Here is a 26,248-nt window from a genome sequence, read left to right as displayed (position 1 = left end):
AATACTTTTTCATTCAATAAACATCGTACATTTTTTCTGGATTTCTAATTGAAATTTGCTTCTGAACTTTTTAAAAGTTCCGTTTCTTAAAATTGCTATGACCCTAGCCTTTATGTCGTTGCGTCCCAATTTCGTTTGATTTATTTTCGATTGGAATTGTTCATCTTTCCGATTGAAATTTATTTCTGAACTTTCAAAAGTTCTTATTCCAAAATTTATATATCTGGTTTTAAATTGGTATTCCTCCGAATGGAGGTCACTCAGGGACTCACTCACGGGCCGGGCCGTGGGTGAGTACGGGTATTTGCGACCCCCGGCGACCCTAGCTTGTTGTTTCTTGCGTCCTAATTTCGCTATATTTATTTTTGATTGGGATTGTTCAACTTTCCAATTGAAATTTATTTCTGAACTTTTAAAAGTTCTTATTCCAAAATTTATATATCTGGTTTTAAATTGGTATTCCTCCGAACGGAGGTCCCTCAGGGACTCACTGCTGTGGGTGAGTACGGGTATTGGCGAACCCGGGGCGCCCCGAAGCGCCACCTCAGTAGATTGAAGTTCTGTCTTCATCTACTCTTAGTTTGTTGTCGGTTAGGCCGTACTCGTGTACGGGGTTGTTATGGCTCCCGTGAGCCGGTTAGATTCGCACTCTCGTGCATATTAGGTAGGCCGTACTCGTGTACGGGGTTATTTTGGCTCGCGTGAGCCGATTAGATTCGCACTCTTGTGCATATTAGGTAGGCCGTACTCGTGTACGGGGTTAGCTTGGCTCTCGTGAGCTGGTGTTAGGTTTGGCTCTCGTGAGCTGGGTAGATTTCGCACTCTTGTGCGTGTTAGGTAGGCCGTACTCGTGTACGGGGTCATCTTTTGTTATTTATTTCGTCGTCTTCTATTACTTCGATTCCTCCGTTGTATCTTGCCTAATTATTATTAGTCTGTTTCAGAGCGAGTACAACAGATGAGAAATTTTATCGTCGAACGAAGACAACACGTGGTACGAAGACGTCATATTATTTATAAGTTAGTATTAGTTGTCGAGCAATTATTGTGTTAGATTCACTTTGTTAAATTCGCTTGCTTTTATTTTGTCTCGCATTGTTCAGAGACTTGTCTGATTTAGTTTCCTTCTTTTGTCCACAATAATTGCTCGACACTTGCGTGCGTACGTTAGTTTTTAAGATTTGTTCATCGTCGTTGTACTAATGTCGAGTAATTTTTGCCATAATTTCACTTTGCTCGGTTCGATTTTTGACTCCGACACAGCCTTAGGCTGTGTCGGCCTTGCTTGTATGTACCAGACCGGTTGGTACCGGTACTCGGCGAAGAAACATTGAGAGGGATGTACGAGAGACCTGTTCACTCGTGTAAAATCCTCCCTGCCGTAAGTCCACCCGAGTCGCCTCAACGCTAGTCGTTGCCTGGCGACAGGTGGGTGGGGGAAACTTAGGGTATCGTTTGAACGCTTCTCTCGGCCATCGTTCTTCGTGTGGACACGTCGGGTATCGATGCTGGCTGGAGTTGGGCTGCAAGCATTGTACGCGTCGCGTCACCCTCGAACCAGAGCCTTCTGCTCTGGTTCGGTTTTGTTTCTCTCATTGAAAGAATCAGAGCCTTCTGCCTGATTCGTTCTTGATCCCTCGTGGATCGGAGACTTCTTCTCCGATTCACACCTTTTGCCCCGCAACAATTACTCGACATACGCTAAATGGTAAAGTGACCTTTTCCGTCTGTGGAAAAGTAATCTTTCCCATTTAGCGAACTGCGAAATTTAGTTGATAAGTTTGAAATCATCGTTGTAAGAAAGGGAGTCAGAAGGAAGCGTGTTGAATTCGTTCTGGCTTCCTTTCGGGTCTCTTGTGCGGCAACCTCCTCGTGGTGAGACCCGGGCAATCGGTATTATTCTCTATTTGTAACAACTTCAAGTATCTTACAAATAGAGAATAATATCGAGCTAATAGCTGCTCATTTGTAATTTGCGATAGCATTGTGAAATAGAATTTAAAACTTACAAATTATAAAAACTTGTGGATTTAATCGAATTGTGTCTGAACTTACTTTCCTTGTTTACCCTTGGCCCACCTTCACCTTCTCGGCAAGCTCCTTTGAATTATTAACCGAAACACTCAGTTTTTGTTTCGGATTACCTTCGGGTTACGGATTACCTCATTCAATGAACATCGTAAATTTTTTTGTTTATTTCTCATCGAAATTTACCCCTGAACTTACAAAAGTTCCTATTATAAAATTTATATATTTGGTTTTAAATTGGTATTCCTCCGAACGGAGGTCCCTCGAGGGGCTCACTCACGGTCGGGGCCGTGGGTGAGTACGGGTATTGGCAAACCCGGGGCGACCCTAGCCTTAGGTCGTTGCGTCCCTATCTCGTTAGATTTATTTTCGAATGGAACTGTTCATCTTTCCAATTGAAATTTACTCCTGAACTTTCAAAAGTTCCTCTTTTAAAATTTATCTATCTGATTTAAAATTGGTATTCCTCCGAACGGAGGTCCCTCAGGGACTCACTGCTGTGGGTGAGTACGGGTATTGGCGAACCCGGGGCGCCCCGAAGCGCCACCTCAGTAGATTGAAGTTCTGTCTTCATCTACTCTTAGTTTGTTGTCGGTTAGGCCGTACTCGTGTACGGGGTTGTTATGGCTCCCGTGAGCCGGTTAGATTCGCACTCTCGTGCATATTAGGTAGGCCGTACTCGTGTACGGGGTTATTTTGGCTCGCGTGAGCCGATTAGATTCGCACTCTCGTGCATATTAGGTAGGCCGTACTCGTGTACGGGGTTAGCTTGGCTCTCGTGAGCTGGTGTTAGGTTGGCTCTCGTGAGCTGGTTAGATTCGCACTCTTGTGCATGTAGGTAGGCCGTACTCGTGTACGGGGTTAGCTTGGCTCTCGTGAGCTGGTGTTAGGTTGGCTCTCGTGAGCTGGTTAGATCCGCAGTCTTGTGCGTGTTAGGTAGGCCGTACTCGTGTACGGGGTTTAGTGTTGTATTTCGTCGTTTCTTCATATCAACGTTTCGTCTTCTTTTCATAATTTCCTTCTATTTTTGTACCTCTACGGAATTATGACTAATTATGATTTGTCTGCTTCAGCTGGAGTACGACAGGTCATCATCTTTGTCATCGACGGATGACAACACATCGACCAAAGACGTCAACAACATCGTGTCTAATTATTGTTTGTTTGTTTCAGCTGAAATCCAACAGCTGAGTATCTTGGTCGTCGAACGAAGAGACTACATCAAACAACGCATCGACGAAGACATCGTAATAATTGTAAGCTAGAATTAGTTTAATGCTTAAGATCGTCGTTGTAAATATGTCGAGTAACTATTGCCCTAACTTCACTTTGTTCGACTCGATTGTTAACTCCGACACAACAGAAGGCTGTGTCGGACCTTGCTTGCAAGTTTTGAACCGGTCCAGTTGCGATATTCGGCGTGGATGCACAGAGAATGATGGTCAGGGAGCAGTACTCGCCAGGTAGAGCCCTTCCTTCGTAAAATGTCTGCCTAAGTCATGTCAACGCTGGCGTGACTCGCGACGGGAGCAGGGGTTTCATTCCCCGTAAGTCTTGCCGTCGCCTTGTTGCGTCAGCGTTGCTCGTGGCGGGTAGTTGGGGAAGGTAGTTCTACCGTACGGTGGAGGCGTCCCTGACCGTCGTTCTCTGTGAGGAAGCGTCGGGTACCGTACTGGTCGGCAGATAGCTTGCAAGCATTGTACGCGTCGCGTCACCCTCGAACCAGAGCCTTCTGCTCTGGTTCGGTTTTGATTCTCTCTTTGAAAGAATCAGAGCCTTCTGCCTGATTCGTTTTTCATCTCCCGTGAATCGGAGACTTCTTCTCCGACTCACACCTTTTTCTCCGCAATAATTACTCGACATACCCTGCGAAATTTAGTTTTTAAAACTCGAAAGCGTCGTTGTAAGAAAGGGAGTCAGAAGGAAGCGTATTGAATTCCTTCTGGCTTCCTTTCGGGTCTCTCGTGCAGCAACCTCCTCGTGGTGAGACCCGGGCAATCGATAATATTCTCTATTTGTTAGATCTTCTATTATCTTGCAAATAGAGAATAATATCGAGCTAATGGCTGCTCATTTGTAATTTGCGATAACATTGTGAAATAAAATTTAAGACGCATTGATAATAAAAACTTGTGTATTTAATTGAATTGTGTGTCTGAATTTATTTTAAACCTGCATGGGGTGGGCCAAGGTTCCTTCCTGCTTTCCTTCGCGCTTTCCTTGTTTACCCTTGGCCCACCTACGCCTTCTTGGCACCTCCTTTTAATTATTCATCGAAACACACACTTCTTGTTTCGGAATACTTTTTCATTCAATAAACATCGTACATTTTTTCTGGATTTCTAATTGAAATTTGCTTCTGAACTTTTTTAAAGTTCCGTTTCTTAAAATTGCTATGACCCTAGCCTTTATGTCGTTGCGTCCCAATTTCGTTTGATTTATTTTCGATTGGAATTGTTCATCTTTCCGATTGAAATTTATTTCTGAACTTTCAAAAGTTCTTATTCTAAAATTTATATATCTGGTTTAAAATCGGTATTCCTCCGAACGGAGGTCCCTCAGGGACTCACTGCTGTGGGTGAGTACGGGTATTGGCGAACCCGGGGCGCCCCGAATCGCCACCTCAGTAGATTGAAGTTCTTACTTCATCTACTCTTAGTTTCTTATCGGTTAGGCCGTACTTGTGTACGGGGTTGATTTGGCTCTCGTGAGCCGTTAGATTTGCACTCTTGTGCGTGTTAGGTAGGCCGTGCTCGTGTACGGGGTTAGTTTGGCTCTCGTGAGCCGGTTAGGTTCGCACTCTTGTGCATGTTAGGTAGGCCGTACTCGTGTACGGGGTTAGCTTGGCTCTCGTGAGCCGGTTAGATTCGCACTCTTGTGCATGTTAGGTAGGCCGTACTCGTGTACGGGGTCATCGTTTTGTCTTTATTTCATCGTCTTCTTATACTTCGTTGTTCCTCCATTGTTTTGTGTCTAATCATTACTAATCTGTTTCAGATTGAGTACAACAGTTGCAGAAATTTATCATCGAACGAAGACAACGCATCGTACGAAGACTCGTTTCTTCTTCGATTACTTCTGTGTTCCTCCATTTTGTGTCTAATTATTATTAGTTTGTTTCAGTTAAATCACAACAGTTCAGCATGATCATCGTCGAACGAAGACAACGAATAGTAAGAAGACTTCACAGTATTTATAAGTTCGTATTAGTTCTCGAGCAATTATTGTGTTAGACTCACTTTGTTAGTTTCGCTTGTTGATTTGGGTCACAGCCATCTGCTGTGACCAGTTGGTAGCGTCACCCTCGAACCAGAGGCTACTACTCTGGTTCGCTTCTTTCATTTTTCTTTTTCGTAAATCTGAGCCTTCTGCTCCATTTTTATTTTCTCTGGAATTGTTCAGAGACTTGTCAGATTTAGTTTTTATTTGGCTCACAATAATTGCTCGATTCGAGTGCGTGCGTTAGTTATTAAGCTTGTTTATTAGTATTGTATAAATGTCGAGTAATTATTGCCGTAACTTCACTTTGCTCGGTTCGATTTTTGATTCCGACACAGCCTTATGCTGTGTCGGACCTTGCTTGTATGTACCAGACCGGTTGGTACCGGTGCTCGGCGTAGATCCATTGAGAGGGATGTTCGAGAGACCTGTTCACTCGTGTAAAATCCTCCCTGCCGTAAGTCCACCCGAGTCGCCTCAACGCTAGTCGTTGCTTGGCGACAGGTGGGTGGGGGAAACTTAGGGTATCGTTTGAACGCTTCTCTCGTCCATCGCTCTTCGTGAGGACACGTCGGGTATCGATGCTGGCTGGAGTTGGGCTGCAAGCATTGTACGCGTCGCGTCACCCTCGATCCAGAGCCTTCTGCTCTGGTTCGGTTTTGTTTCTCTCTTTGAAAGAATCAGAGCCTTCTGCCTGATTCGTTTTTCATCTCCCGTGAATCGGAGACTTCTTCTCCGACTCACACCTTTTTCTCCGCAATAATTACTCGACATACCCTGCGAAATTTAGTTTTTAAAACTCGAAAGCGTCGTTGTAAGAAAGGGAGTCAGAAGGAAGCGTATTGAATTCCTTCTGGCTTCCTTTCGGGTCTCTCGTGCAGCAACCTCCTCGTGGTGAGACCCGGGCAATCGGTATTATTCTCTATTTGTAAGAACTTTTAGTATCTTACAAATAGAGAATAATGTCGAGCTAATAGCTGCTTATTTATAATTTCCGATAATAGATTTTAAGACTTACTAATTATAAAAACTTGTGTATTCAATTGAATTGTGTCAGAATTTACTTTAGGCTAGCTCGGGATGAGCCAAGGTGGGCCTTCAATGCTTTCCTTGTTTTCCCCTGGTCCACCTTCAGCTTCTTGGTAAGCTCCTTTGAATTACTAACCGAAAAACACAGTTTTCCATCGTCACCTTTTTTCCTGGATTCCTAATTGAAATTTACTTCGGAACTTTTCAAAAGTTCCTTTTCTTAAAATTGATATTTTTTGTCTAAAATTGGTATTCCTTCGATCGGAGGTCCTTTCATTTATTATGTAATTTAAATTCATTTAATATGGGCCAAGCTTCTCGTGGATCTAGTTGCAACATTTGTCGTTCGTCAGCGTAGAGGGCGTAAGAAATCTAGTTGTTGTTAACGATGTCGGTATTTCAGATCGTGAGACACGAAACCCCATATGGTGATTGGTCTACTCTTATACCCCGTCTGTGATATTAGCGAGACTCGAGTATGTCGTATACTCCATTCGTACAACGAATGTTTAATACGATTTAGAGACAATAAATCCTCCCCCTCTAATTTAAGCCTTTAAAGACGAATTCCTACGGGGATACATTTAAAAATAGACTCGAAGATTCCTCTAGAAGTCGCGAGAATTTTGTCAAGCTTAAAAATTTTCGGTTCGAATTTTAAACGTCTTTCCGTAAGAATTTCCGTGCGTTTAAATTAAAGCGAGAAGATTAGAAAACTCACCTTCTCTGCTGCAGTCTTATGTAGTTCATAGTGTTGAAGATAAATTGTTCGGCGCTCGGTCGGTAATGCTGGCTGCGATCTCGAGTGGTAACGTTTTCGCAGTTTTCTGCAGTCTCGACTATTCGCACAGGTTTCTCGATTTGCACAGGCCGTCGACCAGGTACAAGGATGTACCTATTATTCTTTGTACGTATTTCTGTAACCCCGTTGGAAAAAATTTATTTGGTTTTTTATCGATATTGAAGTGAATTTTATTAGCTCGTAATGACAATTAATTTTGACTTTCTCCTTTTTATTTAAAGTTGGTGGGACTTTCTCTTGGTGTTGATTAATTTTTTGGAAACCGATCGGTGACTCTGCAGATTTGCCAAGAGTCTTTTGATCGTTTCGTTACGCTACCTTGAAGGAAGGAAGAGAAGATTGAAGAAATAGTAAGAAGGTGGAAAACAGGGTAAGCATTGGAGAAAGTACAGAGAAGAAACTAAGAAGAGGACAAGAGACTAGGGAGCGAAGTAAAAGAAGGTCTACAGTAATTGATAACAGTATGTAACCGAGGCAAGGGAAAGCGTACCCCACAGCTGCAACTTTATCATGTTAATTTAGATAGCTGATCCCGTAATACCTAAATAAATTAACTTTCACTAACTCCAGTAGTTGCCTGTAACTATTTTAAGATTCTCCGCTATCAATAGGAAAATTGCTACAACTATGTCACCGATCACTTCAAGATAAATTTTAATTAATCGTGGAAGGAGAAAATGTGTTTCGACTCCCAGGTCGCAATCATTTCTTCGCCAAAGTGCTGTTAAGGATTTATGTCCCGATTAAGTGATAATGTTTGAGAAATTAATCCTGGTCATTTCGCCTATCTCTAAAACATTTCCATGATGTCAATACTTGTATAATAGAGAAATCAGAGACGGGTCATGTTGTCTGGTAGTTCTAGCGTTACACTAGTTCATAAAATCAAAGTTGTTCAACTCTTGTTAACTCCGTGTAAAAGGATCTTGCATCATCTGTCTGTGCCGATTTTGCTGCCATGAACATTTTCGTTAGAAGGCTCGGTAGCAGTCAGTATAAGCAGAATGTTGAAGCATGGACAATTGTTCAGCCGTGATTCGGTGATCCCCTAATGTTGTGGAACAGTGTACTAATTTAGCCGTTGCTATTTCTGAAGACCACGATTACAGCCTCCGTTCCGGGAACAATCTTCCGTCAGAATAGGAAGCAAAAAGGCGAGAGACCGGCAAGAAGCTGGGCCCCCGTTCCACCGCCTCCACCTTGGATGATGCGCGATAGAGCTATCATCTCGAGTCCGGCCCGATTATACCACCTGAACCATTTCACGGATGCCTGTTTATCGTCGGTCGGAAAAACGGGGGAGCGAATTCCTAAGCAAAAGCGAGCATCTCGTCACCGCCTCTAAACCGTAATTTGCTCGTCGCCGGTTAATCGTCCCCTATTAAATTCTCGATTACATCCGAGCCAATTTATCCCGGTAATTTCGCGTGATCGGATCAAACCGATGCGCGCGCTCTCTTCTCTAGCACGCCCGGAAAAATGATGGCGGGTGGGGAAGCGGTTAGGGGAGCGTAATTGCTCACTCGCTGATAGGGGCGAGTACTCGCGTCGCGCGGGTCGCGGACGGGTTTACGGGTAGCCCGAGAGAGCTCACCTCGTGCCCAGCGTGGGTCTTTACCCGCGAACCTAACCGTCGCGGTTTATGTACTCGTCAGGCCTACGCGATCCCAGCAGCTGCAGCTGCGACACGCTCCGTGTATCTACGTGCACTCTTCTGCAACGTCCCACACGCTCGAGGACGTGTGGCGGGCGTGCGACGAGTTCCTCGTCTCGCAGACGACAGACTTTTACGAGGCCATTGTGTGCCGGGGTGCAGAGGAAGCTGCTGCAACTTCCTGCGACCGTTTCGCTCTTTAACCCTTCGCGGATTGTTTCAGGTGTGACGGAGCTGTACGTCTCTTCTATTAGCGAGAATTATTTTTTTCTAGTCCGCGTCTGCCATTCAGAAATTCTTCATTTTCTTTTCACTTCAACGAGTTTGATGGAAACATCAATTTTTTCGACTTCCTGATCCTTCAAGCTGGATTACGCTCTTCAATCTCTTCGAGAACGATCTGTTTACGATTGGACAGAAACGATCTTTGTTTCCGGTTAGATTTACTAGGTTGAGTAATAAATTTGTTCGCGTTCAATCACAGGAAAGTCAAGTTGTAGCTACTTATTCAATTAGCAGACCGCGAAGGATTTCTATATGTCCGTGCCGTTTACAAGTGGGAAATTAATTTTGATTTTGTAGATTGCATTGCCGCACGTATGCGGAGTCGTTGAAGCACTGAAACGCCGTCGTAGGCTCCTAATTGAGAGATACAAGGATGCCGGTAAAAAGACAGTTGCGATAACCGCAGTTTCGTGCGCGAAATTTCGCGACGCAGTTCGCCCCGGTGTAATTTCCATCGTTCACGGTTAAATCGTGGCACATTTCGTGGCGCGGCTCCGCTGGATCCTTGCGCCCGTAACCGTAACCCATAACCGTGGTATCCATTCCCGAGGAACCGCAAACGCCACGTGAAATCCGACGCGGATACGTGTACGCACCGCGCGCGTCCCGACAATGTATATTCCGTCGCGGCGGTGTGTTTCTGCCCATCGTGAAGGGAAGAGGAGAATCCGTCGATTCCGCGCGGCTCGCGGTTCTCGGCGGCTCTCGACAACGCTCGCAGTGCTCGCACTCGCTTTCTTCGGCTGCACCGTGTGTCCAGACGGCCATTAATTTCCTGACGGGATCATGCGCCGCGAACCTTCGGCTACTTTCTCCGGTGCGGAGCGGTCCCGACGCGTTTTCTGTCACGTCCACTCTCAACGGGACTTTTAACCCTGTAGATTTATTTCCCAACCTTCGCCCAGAAATGCTACCAATTGAAACCTGCGTAGAAACCTACCCTTTACAATATCTTATGGAACAAAAGATTACAGAATTGCAGCAGAATGATACAACGATTGCAGAATATTTAAAGATAGAATAATGATGATACGCACCGGTGAGATTGTCAAGCAGATTATTTCCTCCACAAGCTTCAAAGGTACAAAAGGGAGCAGTGGAAGCGCCAACGAAGCAGGTCCCCGCTGTCACAATGAAGTTCTCAATCGTATCGATTTCAGAGCCGACTTGCACACAAAGGGCTGGCGCAGTTAAGCGTCGGGGCTTATGCACGCGTGCATCCGATGCAAAAATCCTCCGGGCAGCATCGTTTCGCCCCTGTATTTTTCTTTTCTCCTGTTTCTCGGCCCGGCTACCGGCCGGTGCACGCCGATCGTGGCGATCGCGATCGCGGGGACCGAGGAGAAAACCGAACCCGGTTCAAACTCTTTCTCTGCCCCCGCCTCCGTTTGTCTGCCGTGCTGACATCGTTTTCGCGGCCTTCTGCTCTCTTTCTCGCCTCCTCTCGCTCCGACTCGCATGCTGCCGCCTCCTCGCCGCCCCTATTTTCATACTTCGAGACTCTCTTTCGCTCGCGGCTCCTCTATCCCAGATCGACCGATTTTCATCGATCCGCGGGGCCGGGATCGAATTTCTCGGTGCCGATTGTACCTGAAATGTAAGTCGAAAATGTAGAAACAATTTTTTCAGAGAAAAAGACACGGAAGATTTCGAAAAGAAAATGTAATGGACGCTAATGGTTGCGATCAGGTTTTTCCGTTTCAAATATGTGAACGAAAATTTAATAATAATAACAGCCTTTTAATACGCGTACCCGTGCATTTCGAGAAAAAGTCGAGAACAAGGCTGAAGTAATGAGGCATACAGTTAAACCGGGGCACGTCGCGCGTCCGAAAATGGTAAAACCGCATTCCTCCGAGATTTCGTACGATTTTTATTCTGTTATGTAAACAAGTGAAGTAATGACACCGAATTATAATTAAAAGCACGCGTAATTAAGCGGGAAGGTCTTGCCAGGTATTCTCATCTGGACGGGATAAGGAAAAATAGTTTGAATACTAAATCATTGCCATACGCTGCAAGCGTAAACAAGAAGCTCGCCGACATCATCCAGCTGCTTGCAAACTGAATGCTTTATACTGAAAGAATAAGCTGTACCTATTAATCTTTTTATTAACCTAATTTTTTTTACAAAAAAAAAAAGGTATAAAATTTCCGATGCTCAAGACTATTTCCACCACTTAAAAAATAGAAAATTTGTAAAAAGCTTTCGCTGTTCTTTTCGTAATTCGGACTGAATGCAATTTTTTCGTTTCGGTGGGCACCGGGGGCCTGAAAGAAGCGATTGGGCCGCGGATTATCGTTGGCACATTTTTTTCTGCGAGGCGGGTCGACCCGGCTTTTGCGAAGAACGCGGCGACTTAACGAGCGTCCTGAGGACAACGGACGCCGGAAACCACGCGGCTCTGAAATCGGATATAAAATGGCAGTCGGGTCTCGGGTAATTAGCGGCGCACCGGCGCGCCTTTGTCCCGCGCGCCCGCGGGGGAATTAAAGCGTTTATAGTAATTCGGGGTTACAATATGGCGAGTGCGCGGGGTACGCCGAGATCTCCGCGGGCCCCCCCTATAAAACGCGTTCGTTATTGCCGTTACCGACGCGTTGGATTATCGCGATTAATACCGGCGACGGTACCCGAGGAGGCGACACGCCGAATCCAACGTCGGAAATGATAAAATTAGTTGACGCGCGAGTAAAATTCGCTGGCCGAATACCTGCCGCAATTACCTTTATCGGGTTAAATGTCTCCTTCGCGCGAACGCACCTCGAAACACCCCGGCCACCCACAAAAAAAGCCAAAAGACCCAAAAATTATACTCCGTCGCAAAGCAGTGTTTACATCTTATCGAATAACGGCATCTGCTGTTTTACATCAAATCCGTGTTTCGTGGTAATCGACACTAAAGAAAGGATTTTAGTTGACCCCTATGACTAACAATTAGCCGGATCGGTGTGACTAATTTTGTACCGATATCGATGAGACACCCTGTATAATGGGGCCCCCAGCATCAGGATCGTTCTTTTCTGCCAGCGTATCGGGAAACGTGAGAAGCGCTATAATATAATCCGCGAACGTAAAAACTCGGAGGTCGGTTCAATGGCTGTCTCCCTACGTGATAATGATGCGAAAAAGCAGCAGATAAACTCTTCCCTTAATCCATAATTAAACACTCTCAAGCTTCAAACACATTTCCTGCACAGGTAAATTTCGGGAAAAAATATCGAAATATTCTGTAAAAATTATCATCTTTCGCTTCTAATTTCGAACTTCTTGGTTTTCGCGATTAAGTAGGAATCGAGAAAAAGAAACGAAAGCGGTTATTCAACGTTTTTAAATCACCTGGAATTGAAAGCAAGAGATGCTGCGCGCTCGATCGACAAACAAACGCACGCACAACCAGCACGAAAGTAATACAGGTCCATATTACTCTCGTCAAACAGCAATTAGCTTGGACGTTTAAGCGAACACGGGGCCAGTCGATTAAACGTTAAAACCCCGCGTCCGATCGAGAACACCTCTGCGGTGGATCGATCATTTAGCGTGTCGACGATCCCGCTAAACGATTTTCCCCTCGGCACGGTAATTGCAAGTAAAAACTGTACGCTATATGTACTAAATATTTCTGTTCTAAATAGGTTATTGACAATAATATTCATAGCCAGCAGTTAATTCATAATCAGCGGGCAGCGAATTTTATGGTAAAAATGAGCAAGCTTGTCAGCTAGGGCACGGTTTTGCAGGGATTTTGCGCTTCGAGCGCAGAATCACAGAAAGAATTTAATCGTCGAGGCGCATTCGTAACTCACGGGCAAACGGAGCAATTAGCCGAAAGGAGAAAATTCGCAGGCGAATCGAATCGCATCGGGGCCGTCATTTCCGAAGACAGAGTTGCAGGGCCGAGGTTCGGCGCGGCGCGGCGCGTCGGATTGTCGGCCATTAAATTTTATTCAAATCAAGAAATATTATCTCGGTATCGAGGCACATTCGCGTTACGCTGTCGCGCCGTTAAATCGATCGACGGCCGCGAGCTCTGCCGTGCCGTGCCGTGCCGCGCCGTGGGAGCAAAAGGAATTCCGTCCATTTGCCGGCGACACGCAGCTCAATTGGTCCGCCAAAAAGGATCTGTCGATCGAGCAGCGATACGAGCGCGCCGCGTTCCGTCCTGTAACGGCTTAAGAACTCACGTCTCGCGATGCCGGCGATCTCAAAAACGACCTCGATTTCCAGCGACGTATCGTTACACGGGATCTCGTCAAGGCCGCGCTACCGTACCGAGACCCGGAATCCACGGAGCCCCGTGTACCCAGTGAAATTCGAGTTCACGTGATCCAACGCCGCGATCCTAGTCTACGCTCCTTGACAATAACCTTGAAGAAAAAATGAATTATTGCATTTCTACGGAATTTTCCCACTCAAGGGTCAATATAGGGGTGCATAGGTATATTTACAGTATATTGAGAAAGAAAAATACAGTACTAATTGATGTCGACTAACGCTTTCTTCCGCGTAATTAATTTTGAGATGTGGGCTCTCCGTGTCGGTGGATCTCGAGCCTCGGAGGACCAGGTATTGACCCTGACGGTCATTCAACCGAGCCTTCACACTTCCATCCACTTCGCACCGAATGTCTCATTTAAATATTGCCTAACACGGCCAAAAAGTATGTTACGAGCCACCATAAACGCTGCCGTTCCTCCGCCGAGATTAATTTACGATCGTGTCAGGTGTACATTTTTCAGTTGTGATTTTCGGCGTCGCAACACCCACGAAGTCCTTCGGACACCGAGCCGAAAAGGTGTGGGTACAATAAGGAGACAGTGATTTGTCGGATAGAGACGTTTCTGGTTCCCTCGAGCCGGCACCGACGTACAATACGTCATCTGATCGAGCGACCGTTCGCGGCACGGACATCTCGAACGATTAATGAATTATCGAAAATATTCCGCTTAAATAATCTCGCTCGAAGGCCACAACGGTGTTACATGGAAAACTTTTGGACCTTTGCATTTGCTCGTTATTTAATTCCTCGCAAGATACCTACTTTTCCGATACCTTTTAACAACACGTTGCAACGTTCTTACAGACTCGCGCTCGAGGATGCAACATTTTCGAGCGCCCATCTCCCAAGGTCGCCAATTACACATCGACTCGTCATTACGTGTCCGCGGAAAGCAGGCTGGATCTCCTCGAGTCCATGTTATCCTCATTATCAGTTATTAGGCTGCATGGCCGCGCGCCTGCGTTCCTAGATCCCCTCCGTGCCCCTTAATGCGGATTAATTTCATTCCCAGAGGCGAAGTATTTGCCGTGCAATGGCGCCAGATCCGCCACGCCCTATAATTACGTCCCTGACGCCGGTGCTACTCATTAACCGATCCGTGCCGCAGTCGGTTCGCGTTAAAAAAACTCACCCGATCCTTTCCAATTAATCGGAATCATTCGGAGACATTCTTTTCGGCCGTCGAGCGCATGTGCACCGTAGAATGCACGTCGACGATGCATTCGACACCTCCTAGACCTCTCTGCGACCCTGATCAACCGAGCTTCTTCTTCTCCATTCAACTACGATTTTTGCATTCCTTTCTTCGTACGCGCGGGCTGAAAAACGAGTGGGGATGAATCTACTATACCTCCGGATCGGTGGACAATTGTCAAAGAAACTTGCCGTAACATTGTTTACGATAACGAAAATTGATGCAAAATATACAAGAAAATCTTGTATTTAATGTTCTACATACGAATTCTAATACTACATTATAAAAATACTAATGTAAACTTACCAATTTTTCTGAATCTTCTGTTCCGCCACCGTATCCAAATCACACACTACACAAAACACTAGACAACACACTTCACGAAATCGCGACAACGAGAAGAAGTTGCTCCGACCACGAACAAAATAATACTGCGATTTTAGCCGCTTCGCTCGCATGCACGCTCAGATTATGCTACGCAGGTCATACGCCGAGGGTCTGTACGCGATACAAAAACAGGGAGTTCCGGGAAACCAGGTCGGCAATTCACCCGACAGATTGTGTTTACCTCGTTTTCGTATCAATGTATCAACAAAAGCAGGGAGTTCCGGGAAACTGGGTCGCCAATTCACCCGACACAATGTTTTTACCTCGTTTTCGTATCTAGTGTGTATAGACCCACGGCGTCTGAGCTGCGTAGTATAAGCTGACCGTCGCGCGTCGGTGGCAGCGAAGCGGTTAAAATCGCAGTATTATTTTGTTCGTGGTCGGAGTAACTTCGCTGTCACGATTCCGTGAAGTGTATAGTGTATAGTGTATAGTGACTCCGAAATACAGGCACAATGAAATTCGGAAGTATTCGCGCGAGTGAATAATAGTTTTCTGTGACACGACGGCGGAGCAGAAGATTCAGAAAAATTTGTAAGTGTACAAATTTGTACTTTACCATTAGTATTTTATGATGTAGAATTAGAACTAAATTTCCGAGATACAGTAAGGAGCAAAACTGAGTCCGCACTATTTGAAGCAACATAACTTTTTTAAAATTAGATCAAATGACTTGAATGTTATTGAGGAGTTAGAAGGATTAGTTTATTAGACGAGGTGTAAAAAATTTTTGAAAAAATTTGAATTGTTCGGAATCGCAAAAGAAATAGTAAAAGTTGGTTTTTTCAGCTTTTTTATCTGAGCCTGTATTGAAAATTTAAAAAAAGACTGTTTCAAATAGTGTGGACTCAGTTTTGCTCCTTACTGTATATTTAAAAAATCTGTTAGAACCACTAAGCGAATTTCGATTATAGTTGAGTGATAGTCGCTTGACTTAGTTTGGTCCGCTGACGCGAGAGGCGCTCATAGACGCCAACTTCGCGTCGCTCGAATCGAACGGAAGTCACCTGCAGTGAAATCGGCGCGCGACGAATCTTGTCGATAATGACTGCAACAAATATTACTGGTATAATTCAGTGTTTCCAATGCACCTTTCAGAAAATGTGAAGGAAGACGTCGCCAATCACAATGCAGATCTTGGTTAACGCCCGTGGTACACAGGTTGTGGTATGTATCAAATCTTTTCGGTTAAAGTTGAGCAACTTCCGATTGTAATGCAATTTGAACTGGAAACAGATCGAGGCTCGAACTTGATGGGAACCCAGATTGAAGACCACTGTCTCGGACACACCCCATCTGTCCATCGTGTCGTCAGCTCTGGGATCGCCGTCGGGGGTGGTTTTTTCTGCGTTTCCCGCCCCCGTCTCCGTGGTTCCTTCGCCAGGAGTCCCGTGCGCGTGACGCGCCTCTCGATGAGCCTGCACGGATGTGCACACGCAGCTGTGCACGCACGGATGCACCTATGCACGCGTGTACCTAGTCACCGGTTGGATACGACGCGACGAGGGTACGGGAAGAAGGGGGGAAGAAAGAAAAAGAGAAGAGGCCGCGTTAGGAACGAACGGAGACAAGTAAGAACCACGACGAAAAGGGAGATCGGGAGGGATGCGCGGTGGGGGCGGTCAGGGGGCAGAAGGACGCACGGCAGCCTGCAGGGAGAAGAGAGTAATCGCAAGAATCGGAGGAGGAGGAAGAAAGCGAGCCGAAGGTGCGAGGAGGGTGAAGCGGGAGGAGATGTCGCGTGTGCCGTGGAGAGAACAGAAGGAGAGCAACGGGAGCGTGGATGAGAGACAGGAGAGGTGGATATCCAGCCGCACCGGGTGAAATGGAGAGGACAGCGATCCAAGGCGCGGGGCCCGGGGGGGCCACGGAGCCGAGAGAAATTTCTCGATCAAATAAACGCGTTCCGCGGCGCGGGAGATCGCGACCACGCCCTGTCTTCTTCCCTGGCGGCGTGGCGCGGCCTCACGCGCGACTTTTCGAGACGGCGACAAGGAGAAAGGAAGATCACGCGAAACGCGGCCGCTCGGCGTTCCAGCCTGGCTTCCCTTCTGCGAGGGAGGCTCGACATGTAAGTTGCATTCGTCTGAAACCAGAGATTAACAAGCATCGCCAACTTTTTCTTCTCCAAACGAAATTTTTGATCCTCCAATGTTTGCAATGTTTTCTGATATGTTTACTACTTTCCGTGTTATTTGCTCATTTCAGCTGTAAACGCATAAAATCCGCATTACATTTATGTGGTTTTACGAAGTTATAGAACGCGTTACAGATACCTCCGACAACATTTATTGAAATGCAGTTTACTACTTCCGTTCTGAAGTTCCATTAAGACTTTCGACGTAGCTTTTCGCTTGTTAGCAGTCGCGATATATGTACCGAGCTCCTAATAGAATTAATTTTTTCCTACCGTAATGTTTCAGTTGTTACCGAGAGAGGTATAAAATTTACGATTGCGAATAGAAGGTTAACTCGAATCGGACGATAATATAATATTTATGTAACGTCTACGCCAATGGGGCAACTCCCTTCGTCCTGCGCCGCTCGGTGGAATCCTTGAGACACTCGTTTCGTCTCGTACGGTTAATGAAAGTTCGAAATCTCCTTGAGTTTCGTAGCGGAGCTATTGCTGCCACCGGCAACAAATGTCTCCGTCGCATGTCTCAAGCTTCAATCTACCGCGGGGACGTAGACAAATTGCGTCTACCGCGAGATCGATCTTGAAAAATGTGGCAAAAGGTCGCAGGCGCCGAATGGGAGAAAATGCTGACGCGAAAAGTGCGATAAAGCTCCCGAGAAACCAATATAAAACACTTCCGAGTAGACCAAAGTCTGCTTAGTTGGGTCCTAATTAGTCCAGAAAATTGAGCTCTACCTTTGTTCGAGGAACCGTTGATTGTTCGGATTCGGCAGGTCAAACCATCGGTCGATTTTTAATTTAATCGGAAGCGTATGAAAATATTTCCCGATTTTACTGCTGACGAATCTGCTTATGAACGCTTATGACTTTAATGCTCCCGATTATGAATCTGCCCGGTTTTACGACAAATTAAAGCGTTTTATGATTGAAATCCCCGTACCCTCCGGTGCCTCGGGTTCCGATATTAAATGAGTATTAAAAGGGACGGACAGACGGGGGAGGGGGGGCGTTCCCTCGACATTAATTTCAATGGTTCCGCGTAACAGTAGCGGACTTACTCACTGCGGCGAATTGGCCGATCATCCGTGATCTTCGTTCCTTAAGGCGCCCCTTAACGAGCCAGGCAATATAATTTCGAGTGGTACTAATGACGCAATTGGCGAAACAAGAACGCAGACGCCGTTCCCCGTACGTCCGATACTCGTGGCCATTATTTTATTGCGGATTTTATTCACTCGCGCGTAACTTTCCCGCCGGCACCGGGAACGACCGTTCCCGAGCGTCGTTCCTGTTATCAGTATCGCGACGTTTATTGTGATTAAAGACCGTTTTCTGATACCAGCTTTTCCCCCGTTGCTGCGCACGGCCGGCCGGCCCCGACCGCCATTCATTATCCACGGATTTTTCTCGCGACACTATAGCAAACACACACGCTCGTGGTGCGCCGCAACCGTCCACGGGAAAAGGTCACTGCAAGTACGCTGGCTGACCGATTGAATGGTAATGCGTGGTCGAGCACGACCTTCGTCACGTGACCGCCGTTTTTCCCCCCGTCATTGTTCTAGAGTAGGGTGAGGTTGAGCCCGGCAGGTAACAGGTAATTATACAGGGTTCTGAAAAAAAATCCAAGACTTCAAGGGCTTGTGCAGGGTGTCCCGGAAAGAACCTAAGCACTCGAACTAGTTATTCTCGTAAAACAACACGCGCCACTTACTGTCAATGCTCGGTAGGTTCAGCGTAAAACAACTTTACATGCAAGGCGTGCCAGTTCCAATGCTCGAGTTAGTTTTGAGCGTAGTTAGAGTCGCGTTTCGGTCGGATGTAGTGTCTTAAAATACAGTGAACTTTCTACGCGTAGCTCATGCATATATTCAGAGTCCACAGAGTCCACGGAGCCGACTAGACGCAAACACTGCAAGAAATTCGTCCGTTAATGGCGTCCTCCTGAAAACAGCCCTCTCGGGAAATTACTCATCGCCTCGGGAGATCCATCCTTTTGCGGAAGCGCGTGACCAAGGTCTTCCGCGATCCTCTGGAGACGAAGAGAGGGAGAAAGAATGAAAACACGCGAAGCCTTGATCCCCTGTGACGTTTTCTAATTCGTGAGACGGCAAACAAAGCGATCAACCAAAGAAAGAGTGAACTCTAAACCTTGAAGTGGCAGGGTCAAGCACTTCAACAACAGCTACCTCATTCCCGAAGACTTTAGACCTTCGCTCTGTCCAAACCGTTCCGTCGCATAACTCCCAGAATATTCTCCGAAACCTTGTAGTCCAGTTGAGAGAACTGGAGAAGAAGATAGCGTCCACCTGTAGAAGTTCGAAACCGAGTGACCCCAAAGATGGCTAGATCTCTGCGGACGGAAGCGGAATCGCAGCGAGCGATTCGCTGGCTGGTATCGTCCGCGCTTGGCGACCGGAGAATTTCATTGAACAGTTCTTTGCCCGAGGCCGATCCGGCCGCGCCGTAATAGGCAGGAAAATGTCTGCAGGACGCGGCAGGATATGGCAAGTGGAGCTACTCAATTCGCTGAACTGGTCTGGCGTGTGCTACCGCGGAATCGGTCGCAGCTGACGTTGAATGCCTAAGTCGACGTTTTTCCGTCAAGCATGTAAGCGAGGAGCCCGAGATCAACAACCCCCGTGTCCCTGGTGCCCTAAGCCCCGTGGCGACTCGCGCGCACACACCATCGGCGCAAACCACGACCAAGATCACCGAGACGACTCTCGTTCGTTCGTCGCACGAACCGCGCGTGTTCGCTTCGACGATTGAAAAGTATCCGTGGCATCTTACGATCGACTCGCTTCCTCTGTTGCCAGCGAGCTCCTTGTTCGTTCATGTTTTATCGCGGACTCGCACACCACTCGCCGAGGATCAGCCGTTGGATTGTCTGATCTTCGCTTTGGCAACGCGTCCACTTCGTCGGGATATCTATACCGAAGCCGTTCGGTGATAACGCGTTGCGAATCGAGGCGGCTTTCAGGTCGACCTTTTTCCTTCGAACGGTATTTTGACGAGTCTTCAGGGAAAATCATTGGCGTGAGAGCTTAGCTAGTGGGTTTTCCTAACACTAGATTTACGGAGTACTAAAATCCAGTATCTTACATTACTTTATACAAATAAGAAGAATGTGTCTATCCAAGTTTTCAGCCATCTTTTAAATAACACATACCTAAAGAAATGAATTCGTTGACTAACTCCGCGTAGATGGATCTTCACAATCTCAATAATCGTAAATTAAAAATATTAGAACCCGTAAACCTAGTGCTAAATTTATTTTCAAAATTGACGACTCCGGAAATCGTTACGATCCAATGATTTAGCATGGTGCAGGATGTTGGGTGCTGGATTTTACAGAGAAATTGTGAAGAACAGTAGCAGTGTAATCTCATGGTAATCTTTTGAGGAGAATATTTTTGTCGTGTCTGAATATGATTTACCGAATTTGAAATTAAAGATTTATTAAATGTAAAGAAGGTTTCAGCGTCTGCGTAGCCTGGCTGTCGGCTCCCATTGAGAGGAACAGAGTTTCCAGTTTTAAATGGTCGCCGAGTCTCATCGGTTTGGAGGTCGAGACGATTCCCGGACGATAGCGGTCAATGAAATTCCGCAGGCTGAACGCAGGCATCGCGGATCGACGAGAAGGAGATCGGCACGACATTCCTGGAGTTGTGTGGCGCGCGTTGGCGAAAGGCTCTCGCGCGTTCGGCTCGCGAAAAGGAAAGGGACACACCCATGCATAGCATACCGTCTTACGGGAAATCTGCTTGCCCGTGGGGAATCCGTGGCATCCGAAAACTGTATCGGCAGCATGCACGGTAGCCATTAACGCTCGAACGTTCCTCGGCTAAGTAATATTCTAATTAACCGGGGTCGTTGATCGAGTCCGATTTACCAGAAAATCCGATATACTCGTGGAATCCGCATTCTGCCGGGTCGATTCATTCAAATGTCGCGGCAGGTTGGCAAATCTTCAATGAATGCCCAAACTTGCGGTGCGAGGCTGAATGGCTGCTCCGATTCACGTTCGAGATCTGGTGAAATCGGTTCCAGTGCAATCCAATCAGTATAAATGAATACTCGGCTCTGTCTTCATTTCGGCGTTCATCTACGAACAATCAAAATACAGTTAAGTCTCGAGAACAATCCCTGGACTCTGTTCCGAATTTTTTAACACTTTCGAGACTGTTGGGACACATATATCCCGAAAATCCGTCTCGAAAGGGTTAAGGGCAAAAGTAGGAAGGACAAAGTTACGGTTGGTTCAGCGTCTGAAAAGGTTCGAACCGAGTTGGGTCTGCCGGCCCGGGGGCTGACGAGGTTAAATCACGGAGCCCCTACGGGGTTGTCAACGCTGCGTACACGGGCGCCGCTGGTACACGCGAGGACAGCGTCTCTTCTTCCGCCAGCGGCAGCGCGTCACGGTTGCAGCACGTCCAGTGTGGGTTACCGCACACTACGAGCAAGGTGAAAGAATGTCAAATGATGATTGGTCATTGCGGTGGCCAATGGGTCCCCGACTTCTCGTCTGGTAGGTAGGCGCTCGCCGTTGTGCGTACCGGCGCCGCCTCCTGGTGCATCGAGCTATCAAACTGCACATAGTTGCGTTGCACCGCTCGTAAACGCCGCCTGGACACTGGAGAAGCGTCGCGTCGCCGTTTGTTTGCGATCCTGTCCACAACACGACAAGAAAAATCACCTGGAGCGGCAGCCGTCAAGCGTCGCTTCACCGAGGAACGCCTGGGAAAATTATAGAGAACATAGATTTATTGAATTTTTCAAATGACTTTGAAAGTCTAAAAAGACATAAGCTAATTTTGTTTGTTCATTTTCAGATATTTGAGTAGAGAAGCTTAGCAGCATTCTGTAGCCGCGTTTAAAGCGAGGATTAGGATCACCGAGACCGTCCGACCACTAAGTCTAATTTACGCGGCGGTGATTTACGGACTGTTTACCGGGACAACATTAATTCCGCGTAGGCACCGGTTGTCTCATTTGCAAAGCACCCCACTGGCAAGCTTGTTTCGACACCGCGTGCGCACGCGGAAAAATGGCCGTCGTCGTTCCCCGGGATCTATTAAGCAGCCGCTCGGTGTATGTCATCGGTCATCACTAACGGGCCCCGGCCCGGCCCGATGCTTCCTGCCGCTCGTGACTGCGTTCCTTTCCTTGTCGTGAATATCGTTACAACAGTATTTACTTCGAGCGCGGGTTCCGATACCGATACACACCGGTATTATACCGTTAACGTTGTATCAACCTGCCGCGATGTTTGCGACCCACGATCTCGTCGGAATCGCTCGAAACAATACGACTCGCGCTGCGTGTACGGCCCTGGGGGACCATAAATCCAAGCTACGGGATCTCTCCGTACCCCGTGCGCCGGGGAATTGCTTCTTTTGGTATTTTATGCGAATCTCTCCTTTCCGATGCAATAACGGATGCGGATCCGTTGCTAGATTCAACCTTCTGCAGCTCCGCGCACGCTGTCCTTCCATTTGTCCTATTCTTATTCTATTATCGGTGCAAATATCTTAGCTCCGACTTGTCTTGCGTCTAAAGGTACTGACCCATATTCCCCACTGAATCGAAAAATTGCAACAAATTTTAACCGGTTCTTCGGTTGCAAATTCTCGGTTGTAAAAATTGAGAAACATGAGAAAAATTCGAGACAAAAGATTTATCTGCTCGGAGAAGCGGCGACCGGACCTATACGGCCTCGTATAATGTTGCTATCGGCCCCAACGACTATAATGGCGTTCGTTCGACGCGACCATCCGCTTTTCGAGCGTCCCTCGTTATTTATCGAACGACACCTTCGGTTATACGACCGCGTCCGGTGCGCGAGCGCTCTATCAGGATGAAACTTGCTGTCGGGGGACGGGACACCCCTTCTTCTTTGTCACCGAGGCTGTTTCCGAGCCCGTGTGGGACGACGCGGGCGGCAGAGTTTGCCTAAAATTTGTTCTCGCGGTAACGATTGCGGCAAACTCCGTGCGATGTTGGCGGGAGGTGATTCTTTTGCTAAAGCTCTCGATATTCTATGATTGTAGGATCCTTTTTGGAAGATTCTTCGAACGGTGTCCACAAGGTTCGGCCTGGTGCAGCAGCCAATCCGAGGTGGGGAGATCGAGGCTCTGCAGCGGAGTCGGCATCAGCCGATGACGCCGGTTGATACGGGAACGTACAATGTATCTCGGGCCTAACGGAGGGAGGCCCGCCCTGTAATTTCATTTGTCGAGATGCTATCTGCTGGATTTATACGGTCGCCCGGTGAAAATACGCCGTGGAAACCGATAAAATGGTGGTCGGTGCTAGCGTCGCGTCGCGATAGAGCCCGCAGAAGGCGACGATGCCCCCCCCCCCCACCTTTTCCTTGCTCGACGGTTCTCGTTTACAACGAGCGGGGACTATCGATAATTATTTATCGGCCGATCCTGAATGATGGTCACGTACCACCGACTCCGGGACAGGATCCCGCAGCACACGGCGCATCGGTGCACGGTATATTACAGGCAACGATGCACTCGCTGCGTCGAATTATAAGCTTCCGATCGGCCGCGGAGCAGACGTCCGCCTCGAGCGGATCGCGTGAGGATCGCCGGCAGAAAATCACCGAGGGGTTTTCCGTCGATCATGCCACGGGATTGCGTTTCGAACTGGGTGTCCGGTAGTGCCCTCTGAACAGTGAATTCTCGGTGTAGCTGGTCCTGAAAATCAATTTTCTAAAAGCGTAGAACTTTAAAAATAACAGAGTCGTGTCGATTGTAGGAGAAGGTTGCTTTGGAGTTTTTCTCGAAGTTGTATTTTCTAACTAAACTTTTCTAGTTTCTGACTAACAAAGCGTTTTATAACCCACAGTTTGCAAATTTAAATGAGCACTGCAGTACCCACATCTCGCTCGGCGACCGGCTCGCAGGTCAACGGGGAGGAATCGTTACCGAGGCTGGTCCCGCGCCATTATCCACCGGCCGAGCTAATTTATGAATGGATTATGAATGGGCGTGTGCGCGCGCGCGCGTGTGAGCAAGCGAGTATAAGTCCGCTCTGGGGCCTCGTTGTTCGACCGAGCAGCAAAACGCGGCCCAAATGGAAAATCGGCTTTAACGGTGCTCGGAGATAAATGATTCCGCTCGTAACGAGGCTTCCTTGTCGCGACGGTGCTCCTCGGCCACTATGCTTGTGATGGGATGATTTAATAGGCTAGTCTGCAGTCGTGAAGCTGCCTCGCTTTAATGGCTGCTCGAGTTTCGCCGATAGCGAAAAATTCGCTGGCAAAGGTTTATGCGGGGTTGGAATTAGTAAATCGTTATTTAATCTCCCGAGTGCTGTTTGACCAATTCTTGAACAAAACAAAGGAAGCAAAGGTTCTCAGCAGAGCGTCTGGACTCGGTGTGTATTTTCCGACAGTTTCCTGTCAGGCCGTGCCGGCCCGAATTAAGCGATCCCCTGTTAGATCCATGGTGACCATGGAGCACCGTCGAGCACCACTAACGGGCACGGTGCTGTTAACGGAACGAATGCTCGCCCGTGTACGTATTTATACGGTCGATGTCGGTTGAATATGGCCTCGTATAGCGTCGCTATCGCGGCCAACGGCGTAATGGGCTTCATTCGACGGCCGGGCACGCTGTTTTAGGGACGCGGCTAAGCATCGGTAATTATTTATCGGGACAACCGGAACGAGCCTCGTTCGAACCAGACCGTTCCACGGATTATCTGCCTCGAATGGGGTGCGTGTTTTCTACGCGGTGTCGCAGGACGCTCTTAACTTCTGTCATTCTTCAGGGTTTCGTGGCCGTGTCCTAGCCGTACCTCTTTTCCCCCCTTGGCTGCGACATAACGTCGCCATAAGGCGATCGCCGTCGTCCCGCCGCGATTCCGCCAGAACTATATTTCGCAACGAGGATCCCGAGGATTCAGGTATTTAGACGTAATTGCCCTGAAGATACCGAGCCATTCTGACCGAATGATGGGAAAAGATCACTCCCAGTCGTCGTTGACGAGTCGTGTTCAACGATGGATCTATGGGACACTAGAAAGGCGACTATAGAAATAGCGAGAGTGCGTTTATTCAGGAATTTAGCGATCCTAATTATACGTCCGGTGAAATGAACTGAACAGTCCCTCACTAACTTTAATAATCTCAAGTTAGAGAATTTGGAACCTGTTGCTGAAAGGTTTCTATGTTTTTCTACTACGGCGCACCGCGCCAAGAAATCTGAGAAAATTCGAGGTACTTCGTGGTACTATTATGGGAGAAAAATATATAACAACGCACTTAGTTTAATGCGGAACGAGTCAAGGTACCCAACCAGCGAGCAACACGCGTCCTCCTGTTCGAACGAGTTATTAGCAAGAATAGAGCTCGACCGCGGGAAAAATCGCGAGGCAATGGGCCCGGTGTACAAGGCAGGCTGTTCGTTGTTCCCGAAAAGGAAACGGCGGATCACTTCTGAGGACGTTAGGTTCGATTGTCGGACCAACGGAAAAGGAATGTCAGAAGCGTCGTCTGTACAGTGGAAAACTCAATTTAGTTTCTTGCATGACGTGCGCGCCGATAGCGTTTCTCGGGACATCGATTCCTTTTTCAAGCGGCGATTTTTTTGCACGGTTCTTCGTGGACCGATCCGCGGACTCGTTATTAAACGAACGCCGTTTATTTTTTGCCCGGAAACCGGTACGCGTCTCTATTATCGTTCTCGCCATCGCGAATTCGCAGGAAGCCGCGCCGCGCCGCGCCGCGCGACCGGGGTTGAAGAGGACGCTTGTTCCTCTTCGTTCTCTCTTTTTCTCCGGCGGGGTTTTAACGATCGTTCCCGAGTGAAAATTAATGGTACGCGCAGAAGACACTGAATATTGAGCCGTCCTCGTCCCGCGCCGCCATCGCGATAACGATTTTTCTAACCGATCGTCAACGTCGCAATGGTACACGCGCCGCGCGCGCCGCGAAAATTGGCGTTTTCGCCGCGTACGGCTTAATTAAAATTGTCGCCGCCGTTATGATTAAACGCTCCACGGTGGAAGATGAATCGTGCGGCCCGGATTTCTTCCGTTTCATTCCGCAACGCAGATCGGGACCATCGACAGTGTAAATTATTAATGAGGCGTGGCGGAATATTCTAAAATTAAAGAGCGAGCCTCCCTGGGATTCTCGTTTCAAGGATTTCGCACAGATATCACAGTTCATCCTCCCGTTACCATGATTGTTTAACAGTAGGTTCACGCG

The sequence above is a fragment of the Halictus rubicundus genome, chromosome 18, assembly GCF_050948215.1.
Source record: "Halictus rubicundus isolate RS-2024b chromosome 18, iyHalRubi1_principal, whole genome shotgun sequence".
Classification (NCBI taxonomy): domain Eukaryota; kingdom Metazoa; phylum Arthropoda; class Insecta; order Hymenoptera; family Halictidae; genus Halictus; species Halictus rubicundus.
Note: the sequence above shows the minus strand (reverse complement) of the source record.